The sequence below is a fragment of the Limanda limanda genome, chromosome 2 (genome assembly GCF_963576545.1).
Source record: "Limanda limanda chromosome 2, fLimLim1.1, whole genome shotgun sequence".
NCBI classification, from domain to species: Eukaryota; Metazoa; Chordata; class Actinopteri; order Pleuronectiformes; family Pleuronectidae; genus Limanda; species Limanda limanda.
In genome coordinates this window covers 13,673,795-13,685,495 of record NC_083637.1, presented here as the reverse complement: position 1 = coordinate 13,685,495, position 11,701 = coordinate 13,673,795, and the positions used below count along the sequence as shown (strand labels likewise).

The window sequence follows — 11,701 nt, the reverse complement described above, 5'->3', positions numbered from 1 at the left end:
TCTATCGGCGTTTGCGGACCTTAAGGGGGATTTGGAGAACAAAGGAGAGAGCCGCGGGGGGGCTCGCTGAGCCTCGCGGACCGATCGCGACGTGTGATCTAATTAGCATATGAATCGGAGTCCAGCCGCTGGCTAGAACCTCTCTCTACTCACCATTGGAGGAAACCACAGACCCTTGAAACTAATGTCACTCGTGATTGGTTGGTAGAAGTGTTGCTATTGGTCACCTTATGGGTCATTGCAGTGCACACGTGGGGTCACAGCATTCCGCACGTGGGGTAAGCCCCTCCCACACAATATTTATAATAAAAATGTATATATTAATATTTATTATTATTTATAAGTAAGCCTTTACCTAAAGCACTGCAGTTAATTAAAACTAAACATTCATGTGATGCTTGATGTTATAGGTGAACATATTGTACAGGGAACAAATGTGAACAAGGTATATGTGGAGTGAAAGCTTTATTTACATACAGCAAAAATATTGTACAAAAACTCAGATGAGGCTTGAAATGTTTCTCTGCAGCCTCTGGGTCATGACTTCTTTGTGGGACTCTTCTCCAGTGTGTAGACGTCTGTGGTGTGTAGCTGTGAGATCAGTGTAGCTTCCAGTCTTATATGAAGTGTGGGACACAGGTCGGTGCACTCCTGGCTGTGGAAGGATGGATCCATGTCATCTGTCCCGCTTCAATCAGCTGTAAACACATTCAGTAAAATTAGCACAGTTCAATTACAACATACACCTTTACATGTAACTGGAAAATTATTTAATGAATATAACCTTACCCTCTTTCTTCTCCGACAACTCCTCAATGCTGATGTAAGGTCTGGTCGGATCATACTGGCTCATAGTGTGTCTTTGTACGTCATGGACAGGCAGCTGGAAAACAACACATGTAACATGACTTTATTATTAATAAACGGAAATAGCCGCGCTGCATCACCGTTGGAAGATCCACAGCAAAAAAACACCAAAACAATTCATAAACAGTTACTTACATTCAATGGCTTCATTTTCTGCACTTTAAATCCGGACTTTCAGCGTCTCAGCCTAACGCCTCTTTGTTTGTGTGTGTGTGTGTGTGTGGGGGGGGGGGGGGGTGAGGCTGTGAAAACATACAGAAAAAAGTCACGTTGATGAAAAAACTTAACGAGAACAAACTGTTACATCTAAGTAATTCATACATATTTACACATGCACTAGATCTGCTCCAGCACTCGATGCTGTATTCGTATTTAAGCAACTTTTTCGCTATCCCAAAGAGTGGCGGACATGCTTTCAGATGTAGGGTTAGCTTAGTGGTTAGCATGGCGGCTCTAGCTCACCGTAACTCAGGGACTGTGCATCCGTCTTCTCCGCCTCGACTCGTCCACACCGGGCCCGCGGCTCTGCCTCCACACGCACTCATCTTCTCCTCCAGGGAAAAGCGTCGTGTCGACTTCAGCAAGTTATTTACCCCGAAGACAGAGTCACTCGTACGGGACAAGCTAAACACGACCCGCTTCCTGTCTGCGGGACACTCGACGCTGCTGCACGGCGTTTACGAGGCTCTGATTGGACGAGTCCATCAGCTGATGACGCGAGCGGGTGACGTGAGCAGCGGTTAATTCATATGGGATAAGTATTTGACTGAGGCCAGGTTTATTTTTTGTGGTGTTTAGTACATTTACACACATGATTCACGCTGTTCTGTGTTCGTAACCTTATAGTTGAATGCACTTATCGTAAGTCGCTTTGGATAAAAGTGTTGACTGTTTTAATGGAATACTGAGAAAGTTTAATAACAACAATTAGACAATTGAAGTTCAAATTATGAAGGAATTTAAGCTCTATATTGTGTCTCCTTTATATTTAAAATAATAATCAAACTGAGTGGAGATGTATGTTGTATCCAAACAGCCGGCTGCTGTGTTTTGTCACTGTGCAGTCCATGGGGGATTAAATATTACTATTTTTATTATTAAATCATTAAATCAATGAATGTTTCATAGCAATTTTGAAAGTAGTGGTGAAAAGGTACCATTTATAATTCATGGAACAGCTTAGTTTGCCATTGACATGTGAATTTGATGCCAGTATTTTGGGAGGACAGATATTTTTATGGAAAGCCAGTAGAAGTTTGGAGCTTACAGGACACAGATGATCATACCCAGCATCATTTATTTGCTGGTAGAGGTGTGGTTTAAAATTTCAGGTTTAATATTTATTTTAAGCCTGGTTTACTCAGCCAGATAGTTTGTTGGTGCCTCTTACACATTGGTGTTATCTGCTCTCAGGGAAACTGATTTGCATTTGTGAAGCTCAGAGCATTGTCATTTGCATGTGAAAGCGTCCTCTAGGAGTTGGAGCAGGGGGGGTCAAATCTCAACAGCTCACAGGCTTGACAACTGCAGGAACCCTGAGCGTTTCCTTTGCTGCCTGCAGATACGTGTGAAAGTCGTTAACCGAAGGATGTGCCAACACTTCTCTGCGACACAGATTGACACAAACGCTTCTTTTCATGCAGTGTAACATATGCCATTTTATTATAGGTGTGTGAAATAACAGTTAGGATATTCTGTCTTTGAAAGATTGTTATTGACTGAATATTTGGCAGAGAACACATTTAAAGTAACAGCGGTGATGCACGACAATGGTGCTGATTCAAATAGATGCCTCAGACACAAATTTCTATGTTTCTACAACACATTTATTTTTTTATATTTAAAGAAAAGATTATTTATAGATCAACCATTAAAATTATTTTTTGACATAATTATATTCACACCTTAAAGAGCACTGTGCAGGAGAAACACTCACATGCTAATATGTAATGTTGAACTTCATCAGCATTTATGACATAAAAATGTTGTGAGACCATTCCAGAACATCATCTTTATTTCTTTTTAACCTCCATATTACTGGGCAATTAGTCTCTAATTGGTTTAGATTGTTGTTTCTTTTCGCACTTGTTAGATTGTGTTTCTCTCTTATTATCATACTGTCAATCATATGTGAAGCACTTCAAAGTGCACTAACCTGCGCAAAGGTGCTTTATAAATAACGTTGGATTGATTGAGTGATTGATTGATCTTTATCAATGTCACATCCTGACACATGAATGAGGAGCAAACGTCTGTACGTTGTGGCGACAAAGCTGCTACAAAACCTGATTTTCTCTTTGTTTATGATCTGTTTATTTCATCCCACATCACTGCTGTTTAGGAAGAATATTCTAAGGTATAGATGTAGCTCCATACTTCAAAAAATACCTCTCTAGTTCAACATTTACGAGAATCTGTGCTCGTTCATTTCTATCAGCTGCGCTACATATTTGGCAGTAATTGTTTAGGCCAACATTTCTTCCAAGACAAATCCTAAGAATATGGAGAGTGTGTTTGTGTATAACTGAAAGATTAGGAATGTGTGTACCAGAGATATAAGTGTGTCGGAGAGAGGAAGCTAAAGGAAGAGCGTATAGCTGGCTCTGTCGAGATAATCTTGTTGTGAAGTGTGTGATGCATCATTATGCTCTAATCTCAGTGTGCACTGTGCATGCCCTGGTGATTCATGGGTAGATAATCTGTAAAATTCACCCTCATGCATCAGATGCGATCTGACTTCAAATTAGTTGTTTTAAAAACTTGTATGGATTGAGCAAAATTTTATTTGTCAGTAATGTCGGTACATTTTGTCAAGTGTCACTAAAGACAAAGGGACCAACCTTAAAGCGTTGCTGCATTACAGCTTCAGACTGAGCATGTACATTTGAAGAAATAAAGACAAAATGTTTCGGCTACGGATGCTGCCATTTTGTTCTTTTGAGGTCATTTTGAGCCAGAGACTGCGCAGTAAATATTGTGGAGTGGAGACAGGATTTTAAAGTCCTGTCCATACACATTAATAAAATATTGCAAGTCTCAGCTGTCAGTCATGTTGGCATGAAATAACTAATTACCTAACATACCTGAAAAATGACAGAAACCATCTTGGAGAAAAATGTATTTGATTTGGTATATTTTGACTTTTTAGTTGATTCCATGTCCCATCTTCTAACATGGAGCAAGCTGGACGTACTGCAGCCAGCCACTAAGAGAGAGAGATAAAGATTATTTCGCTTCACTTTTGGGGCTGTTATGTCACCCACCATTAAATATACCATTTAATTCTCCATTATTAGATTTCTAAGAAGATGTAAGCTAAATTAACTTAGATAGCTAATTTCATCCCCCTAATCAGACATTACACCCATTAAATTGGAAACAGGGAGAGACTGGGTAAATTATAATCAGGATATATACAGGTGCTAGACTAAAATGAATACTTACTACAAGAGACATCCAGGGTCAAATGTAAAGCGACAGTGGACTTTGATTTAGTTCCTCCAAAAGCAATTTCAAACACGTCTGCATCTTTGGCTGGGCTGCAAGTAAATATACTGTGCTGAACTTTTTTCATAGAGAACAATGAAGAGCCGTAACAATCCTATGTAATTATCCACTGAATATTAATCAGCCTAAAGCACAACATGCCTCAGGATTTATAGAATAGTCTTAAATATTAATAACTATGTAATGAGTGTTGCAATTTATAGACGAGGTGGGATGAGGGGAACAGATGTTATTATCAAGTTAGATAAATTAGACAAACACTGGTCTATCAGATATGCATGCGTCATAACTCCCAACACACAAGGGCAAGGTTTGTGTGAGCGTGTACAAGGTTAAAGTTTTGCACTCATCTTTGTTAGGTGAAAATCCAAAGAAAGGAGTAATCATTCAAGGGATAACTCATCATTACTCCCTCCAATCTTCAAAGATGAAGAATCTTTGTGATATTAAAATTAGTTTATTGATATACACTAAACTGTTTAATGCACATTATGCTTATTAATATCCATCTTTGTCCCCTAGTGACATAACATTAAGGAAATTATGTATACAAATATATACTCTAGTTGGTCAAGGTACGATTGAGTTTAAAGAAAAAAAATTCTGGAGTACAGTTTTAGTATAAGATGCATTATTTTCAGTATTTGGTTGGAAACCAATAAGCGGTGGATTATGGACAAATGAATGAAACATAATCATCTAACTGGAGGGAGGCCAAGATACTTTCAGCACACCCAGCAATCTGTTCCCTGAAACAAATCCATTGGGTTTTCTCTTGATCTCAAAATATTATGACCCCTTGCAGGGAAATGATACAAATACAACACTCCATCCGTGCCGTCCATTTTCAGGATTACACAGTGTTATCACTTTGGTCAGTACTGATATGTCTCCATGATGCAATTAATGTCCAGCAGCGTCAGCCCTGCTGCTGTGATGATCACTGATATGTATGTGAGGGAAATTGCTGAATCAGACAAGCGTCTTATTTTACTGCTATAAAAAATGTCAATATTCACAGAGAGACAGAGGCGGACTGAAATGAGTTAAATGATCTGGAGAAGATGGAGCTTGTTTTCATTAGGGAGTGGCTGATAACATCAGATGATTAATCAGTCACTTCCCAGTTGTAATTCTCTAGCTGAGCCAGAAGAGAACTGTAGCAACCGACCACAATAGCTATGATAGTTTCACAACCTCACTCTTGCTGATAATATTATAAAAGGTCTGTGTACTGTAAAGGTGGATTATTTAAACAAGCATGTTGGTGGTTAGATGACTAAACGGGGGGGGGGGGGGGATCTGTTTGTCTTAATCCTTGAACCAAAAATGGTTCGGAAAGCAGCCATCATACATAATGCACGTTGTGTTTTCCCTTGCACTTGAGTCAAGGTCTTTTTTTCATCGTAACTTCTGCTGGAGCCACAGGAAAAAGAGCTTCCTCAAGGTAAAAGCTCAGTTTTTCTTCGGTGTGTGGCGGACTACAAGGCACGCTGCTCTCACAATGGCTGATCCACCAGAATGGTTTGATTTCCCTTGGGATATGAAAGCTATCATATAATCCGATACCTCCTTTCAACTCTTCCCCAGTTCAATTTATCGAGCACAAACAGGGTTCAGATCCTCAAGAAGAAAGACTCAAAAAAAAAAGAAAGAAAGAAAGAAAAAAGAAAAAACGATGGATAGATTTAAAACAACAATAAACATGTTGAAGAGAAGGTCTCCGGCTCAGATTTATTCACTGCAGCATGAACTTCATGATCCACAAAAGGAGGGCTGTGAAATTAATTTGATATTTTAAAAAGTGTAAATGTCTCCAATTGTTTTTTGAAGACTGCTTAATTTCTTAGCAGCTATAAATATCAGGTATTGTGTTAAAACCTCACTCTCTGACCCCATTAACCTGTAGCCATATGGAGAATAGTCCATGAAAACAGTTTACTGTCGTCTGGGACTCTGCAGGAAGCTGTCTCAAAATAACCCTGAGGAGGTTGTCCAGGTCATTTTTTCACACGGGTTTGGAGATGTCAAAATTATAATAAGTGCTTCTGCGTTACAAACTGTGAGCATGGGGTCTGATAGACATGGGTGTTGACCTGATAAGATACTATCGAGTTCAAATGAGGGACCCTGAAATCTTGAAGCTTGAGCTGAACTAGAAACCCTTAGCTGCTTTCTGGCAGATCCTTTCAAAAGGCTTGAAAGACATTGAGGAGTTGAGGAGCAGAGCTCCATGTCTTTCAAGGCAGTCTTAAGGACATCAAACAGGAGAAGATAACCCCTTATCTTTATTTAAATGTCTGTTTCTTACATTCTTAGTTCTTATATCTTTCTTCTCTGATTGGAATGCTTTATTTAACCCTAGATTTTAGCCATTTATGTAATTGGCAAAGTCCTTTTAATAAAAAAGTAAGAAAAAAATTTGCATCACAGAGGTGCCACTTCACTTTCAGGGGATACAGAACTGCTCCTCCAGTTTTCAGCCACAGCACATCTCCCGAAAAAATAGAAAAAATATATGGTAACAACTGGTCACTGCAAAAAATGTATGAATAGATAAACCTGAGGAAACATGCAACATCCAAGTCTGCAAGTGAACCTGTGCTCTATTTTTAGAAGGAAAATACAATTCCAAATTAATTTGGGTAACAAAATGAATGTTTCTATATTTTCTGACCTTACCAAAGACCAAGCCATTCATATTTGTGTCGGAAAGAATGTCCGCAGCCAGGAAGCTGCTTATTAAAACTGCCCTGTAAATCTAACATGGACAAGTCCTGGCCTTATTACATCGTGGTTTTAATAAAGCTGTCAATTCTTCAGATTAAACCAGTGACCCCTTTTATGTAAGGCTTTTTAATGCTCTCCTGGGACCAGTTGGCTTTATAAAGCAGGCGCCAAATCATCACACTTAATCAAACACCTATAGCCTTCCCCTTGATTGTGAATTTCTGATGTTTATAAACACAATATATCATTCAAGCCTGTTCGACTGCACAAGTCATTAGTGCAAAGAGAATGACATTTGTCAGCAAGAAAGCATCTCTCTCCTTTGATTTGGTTTCTCTAATAAATTACAACAAACTTTTATTACACATTTTAAAACAGCAGTTACCAAGTGACGTACGGTTAATTATAGAAATACATAATACTCAGCAATAAAACAATACTGAAAGCAAAACTAAACACAAAGATAAAAGTCAAGATAAACCAAAAGGTATAAGAAACAGTAATGTAAAAAGAGCAGCCTGCACAGGTGGAAGTGTGAAAAGGACTTGAGAGTGATGGGGAGGCCATCCCATAACATTGAAGCTGAAAGTCTTGTTGAAGCCTTGGTCCAACATTCAAGCTAAAAGTTCTGACGTATAATGAGGTCTAATGCCATGAAGGGCGATTGTGCAGTAATTAGCAGTGATGGCCCTGAGATTGCGTAGCAAAGTATCCAGGATGTACCCCGCTTCTCACCCAATGTCCGCTGGGATTGGCTCCATCCCCCACGCGACCCTGAGAAGATCAGTGGTATAGATATGTGATGGATGCCATGGAGAGCTTTGATGTGATCAAGAGAATCTTACCCCGAGCTCTGAAGTGTATGGGAAGACAGTCTGCTCTCTCCCTTAAGTGTTTGTCAATAGCAAGGATGCTGCATTCCGAAAAAAACGCTTCCCAGAATCACTTAGACAAGAAAATGGCGTAATCCAGGTGTGAAGAGATAAAGGCATGGATCATGTTCTATATGTTTTGAGGCAATGCTGAACACATTTTGACAAAAAAAGGTCAGACAACAAACGGTGAGATTTCAAGCAGATCGTTGGGTGTTCCCAGCGATATATTTAAGCTGTGGACAAGTGTTCTCTGAAACTTGGTCTTGGCCACTGACTAAGCTGTCTGTTCCAAGTTCCGCTGTCCATGCCCCCACATGGACTACTTCCTCTCGTATGGGAGAGAGAGCACGACCCAGGAGCTTGTCCAGAACATGTCAGGAATCGCAGCTCCGTCAGTGTGTGGCTTTTGAAGAAAGTGATGTTCCGGGCTTTTGAATCCCAAACATGCTGCAATTTGAATCTAGGGCTTGTCCCATTTTGTATTTATATTCAAGGTTCTAAGTCATGCTTCATTAGCAGCAATCATAAAAAACTGTTTGTGTGAGAGAAATCCAGCACCATTCAGCCTGATTGCAAATCACATCCAGCACTCCAAAACCAGAGGCACTACTGCAGTCTATTTTTATTTCAGAGTTAAGAAAACAAGCTGAGTTCAAGACGGCCTGCACACTGAAAGTCAGTCACACAACACGCAGTACATGGAAGCCACTCAGTTGTTAACGATGGCAAAATACGTGATTACCAAAGCCAAACTCAGGGAACCAGATTCATGGTTTGACAAGGCTGTAGCTGATCTACTCTATGGGACAGATGATGCTCTGAATTTATCACATTTGCCTGATGGTGACAGAGCAGGGCTGTACTACAACTAGAGTGATTGTAGTGTGTCCTGATAGCTGCTGAATAATCCACACAGATATAAGTTTGTGGGATAATGTTTAAGCAACAAGTACACTGTGACATGTTTGAAATGTATCGCGTCCAACCGAGGGAACCGTGGTGTTATTTTGTGAGTGTTGATTTGTGGGTTTACGGTTGTTTCAAATACTTATTTTATTTGAAGTTACAAACTGCAGCTGTTTTACTTAACCTGTATAACTGGTTGTGTTGGCCACTTGAAAGCCGCAAAAACAAGCTCTAAAGCAGGGGTGTCAAACCTACGGCCCGCAAGCAGGATACGGCCCGCCAGGGGGTCCAGCTTGGCCCGCCGGATGCAAGGCTTGCTCGAAATTTAAAAAAAAAAAAAAAAAAAAATATATATATATTTTTTTAATTTAATTTTAAATAATAAAGGTATATTTTAGGTCTAAAACTCTGGCAGCTGACAGTATAAGACCCAACAAATTAAGAAGACACTTAGAAACATTACACCCCAGTCACAAGCATTTGTTATTTTTGGTTGAACTTCATCATCGTTGTAACAAAGTGATTCTAATTTAATTTATTGTTTCTCTATTTTTGAAAAAGTACAGATTGATGGAGGAATGTAGTGACAAATAGCACCAAAAGTACTTTAATAAGGTTGAATTTAAGCAAAGTTGAAACAGCTTAACAAAAAAATAAAGCCTGTTTTAATATATCTGTTTCCTACCATTATTGTTGTGGAAATCATTGTTAATGATTATTGCGAGAAATAATTTAAATTGATGTGATCAGACATTCTCTTCACAAATATTATTAGTATTATTAAAATGTGATCTTTGCAACTTTGTTATTCAGGAAGTTTGTATCAAACAAGTAGCCCTTCGTACTACTCAGTACCTTCGAAGTAGTTCTCAGTTTCAAAAAGGTTGGTGACCCCTGCCATAGACCATCGGTTCCCAAACGTACGGGGTACGCAAAGTGGTTCAGGGTGTACGCAGTGGTGTGCACGGAGCCCCAGCGGGCTGGAATCCCACCTCAGCCGGCGCGCGCCGGCCCTCACCTTTCACTTTCAATGCGTGTGATAGACTCCTAGGTCCGTGTTCCAAGAAGGGTCCGACGCAACGTAATCCAGGGCAGAGGGGTGTGGTGGCGGCGGTGAAAAAAACGGGGGGGGGGTACGAGGCTATTATGCTATGACTTTACTGGTCTGGCCCACTTGAGATCAAAGTGGGCAGTATGTGGCCCCATAACAAAAATGAGTTTGACACCCCTGCTCTAAAGACTATGAGACCTATTACCGCCTTCTAAGTTGATATCCTGTTTGCCAAGTGGACAGCTCTAAGAGTGTCAGGTCATACCCGGCAGTGGGCTGCGTGACCCGTGTGATGAGAACTCACTTCCCCCTCTATACGATAAACCTGCATATCATTTCTGTTTGAAAGGAACAATGATGGGTTGGTGAACCGTCAATCTGCCATCAAAATGATTTAACTAATAATATTTTGAAATAGTTAATAAAAAATAAAATCAATGTATGGCCATCACAGGCCAAATAAGTAAATATATGGAAAACTGGTCGAATATTCACTCCCCTTTTTGGCCTCCTTCGACTCCTGAGTGGAATATATGTCTTTGTTGAAGGTTTTTCCAATGAAAACATCCTCCTGAATCTGAAAAGAAGACTGGTGGAAGTGGAGAGTGAATAAAACTATACATTTTAAAGAAGTAATGCGCTGAAAGACACCTCAAACCTCCAAAGACCTGCACAGTTGGCGGATCTGCGACATTGTCACTTCGAGTGGCACCTTTCACATCACACACTCATTTTATGTGTATTAATACAAAATGTCTTTGTTTCCTTCTCTATTAAATAAAAATGGATCAGACATCTACCTACTCTAAGTGTCATATATATATATATATGACACTTAGAGTATATGACACTTAGAGTATATATATATATATATATATTAATTTAAAAAACATAATCTAATCTAATTGCTACAGGAAAAAACAGAAGTTCAAGACTGAGAGCAGTGAAAGAATACCACAGTTACTAAGTTACACATAATCACTTGTGCCACACACACGCACGCATGCACACATGCACGCCCGCACAAAGAAGCATTGCCCACTTCTTTGTTAAAGTCGGACATCTAGCACCAGCCTCACTACAGAGCGGATAAGTAGCAACGATTACTAATTACGGATTGCAGCGGTGGGCCAGCCATTGTTACCTGGTGAGCCCGGATCCAGAAGTTTACAGCATCTGGGGAATCTTTATCATGTTTTAGTGAGTTTTTTTTACTTAAGACTTATTAGCACTTTCTGCCCCTGGGTTTTGGTTCTTCCAAGGTCTCACGTTTGAAGTTAACCAGTAAGAAGAAAGAACTGTTGAGTCTGCACAACAACTGAGAGAACAGTGGGAACAGGCTGATAATAGCAGGGGCATCACTGTTTTTCAAGTCGCATTAGGAGATAAGTTTGTTGCATTCAAAAGAAAGAAATATGTATATATATTTAAGACAATAACAATAATAATGATACTGTTTAAATAGCATTTTTTATACAAACCCCTTAGTCCACAATTTGACTTTTGCAACTTCCAGAGTACACACAGAGAACATCTTCCATTCATAAACTCTTTATGAAAAGCTGAAACATGATGCCGTACTATTGAGCTCATGGGAACACCTCCATAGTTTAACAAAGATTTAACAAGTGCTGGTTTTTAAGCATTTGACAACTACAGCTTTGCATGCGTCTTTGACATAGCCTCCCTGTCAAAAGCCCCGTGGGAGCTGGAGCTGTTAATACAGTCATAAGATGGCACTGTGCTCTAAAATACATGACATTTT

The 11,701-nt window shown here is 39.6% G+C and overlaps 1 long non-coding RNA gene across 1 annotated transcript; it reads right to left on the bottom strand.

Annotated features, from left to right (window-relative positions):
- Nucleotides 1-450: 450 nt before the first annotated feature.
- Nucleotides 451-1,105, bottom strand: LOC133026147 (uncharacterized). The gene is made up of 3 exons (XR_009683174.1): nucleotides 1,003-1,105; nucleotides 790-883; nucleotides 451-698 (listed from the first exon to the last, which is right to left on the bottom strand). It is a non-coding gene; the product is annotated as an uncharacterized LOC133026147 (long non-coding RNA).
- Between the last annotated feature and the right edge of the window lie 10,596 nt (nucleotides 1,106-11,701).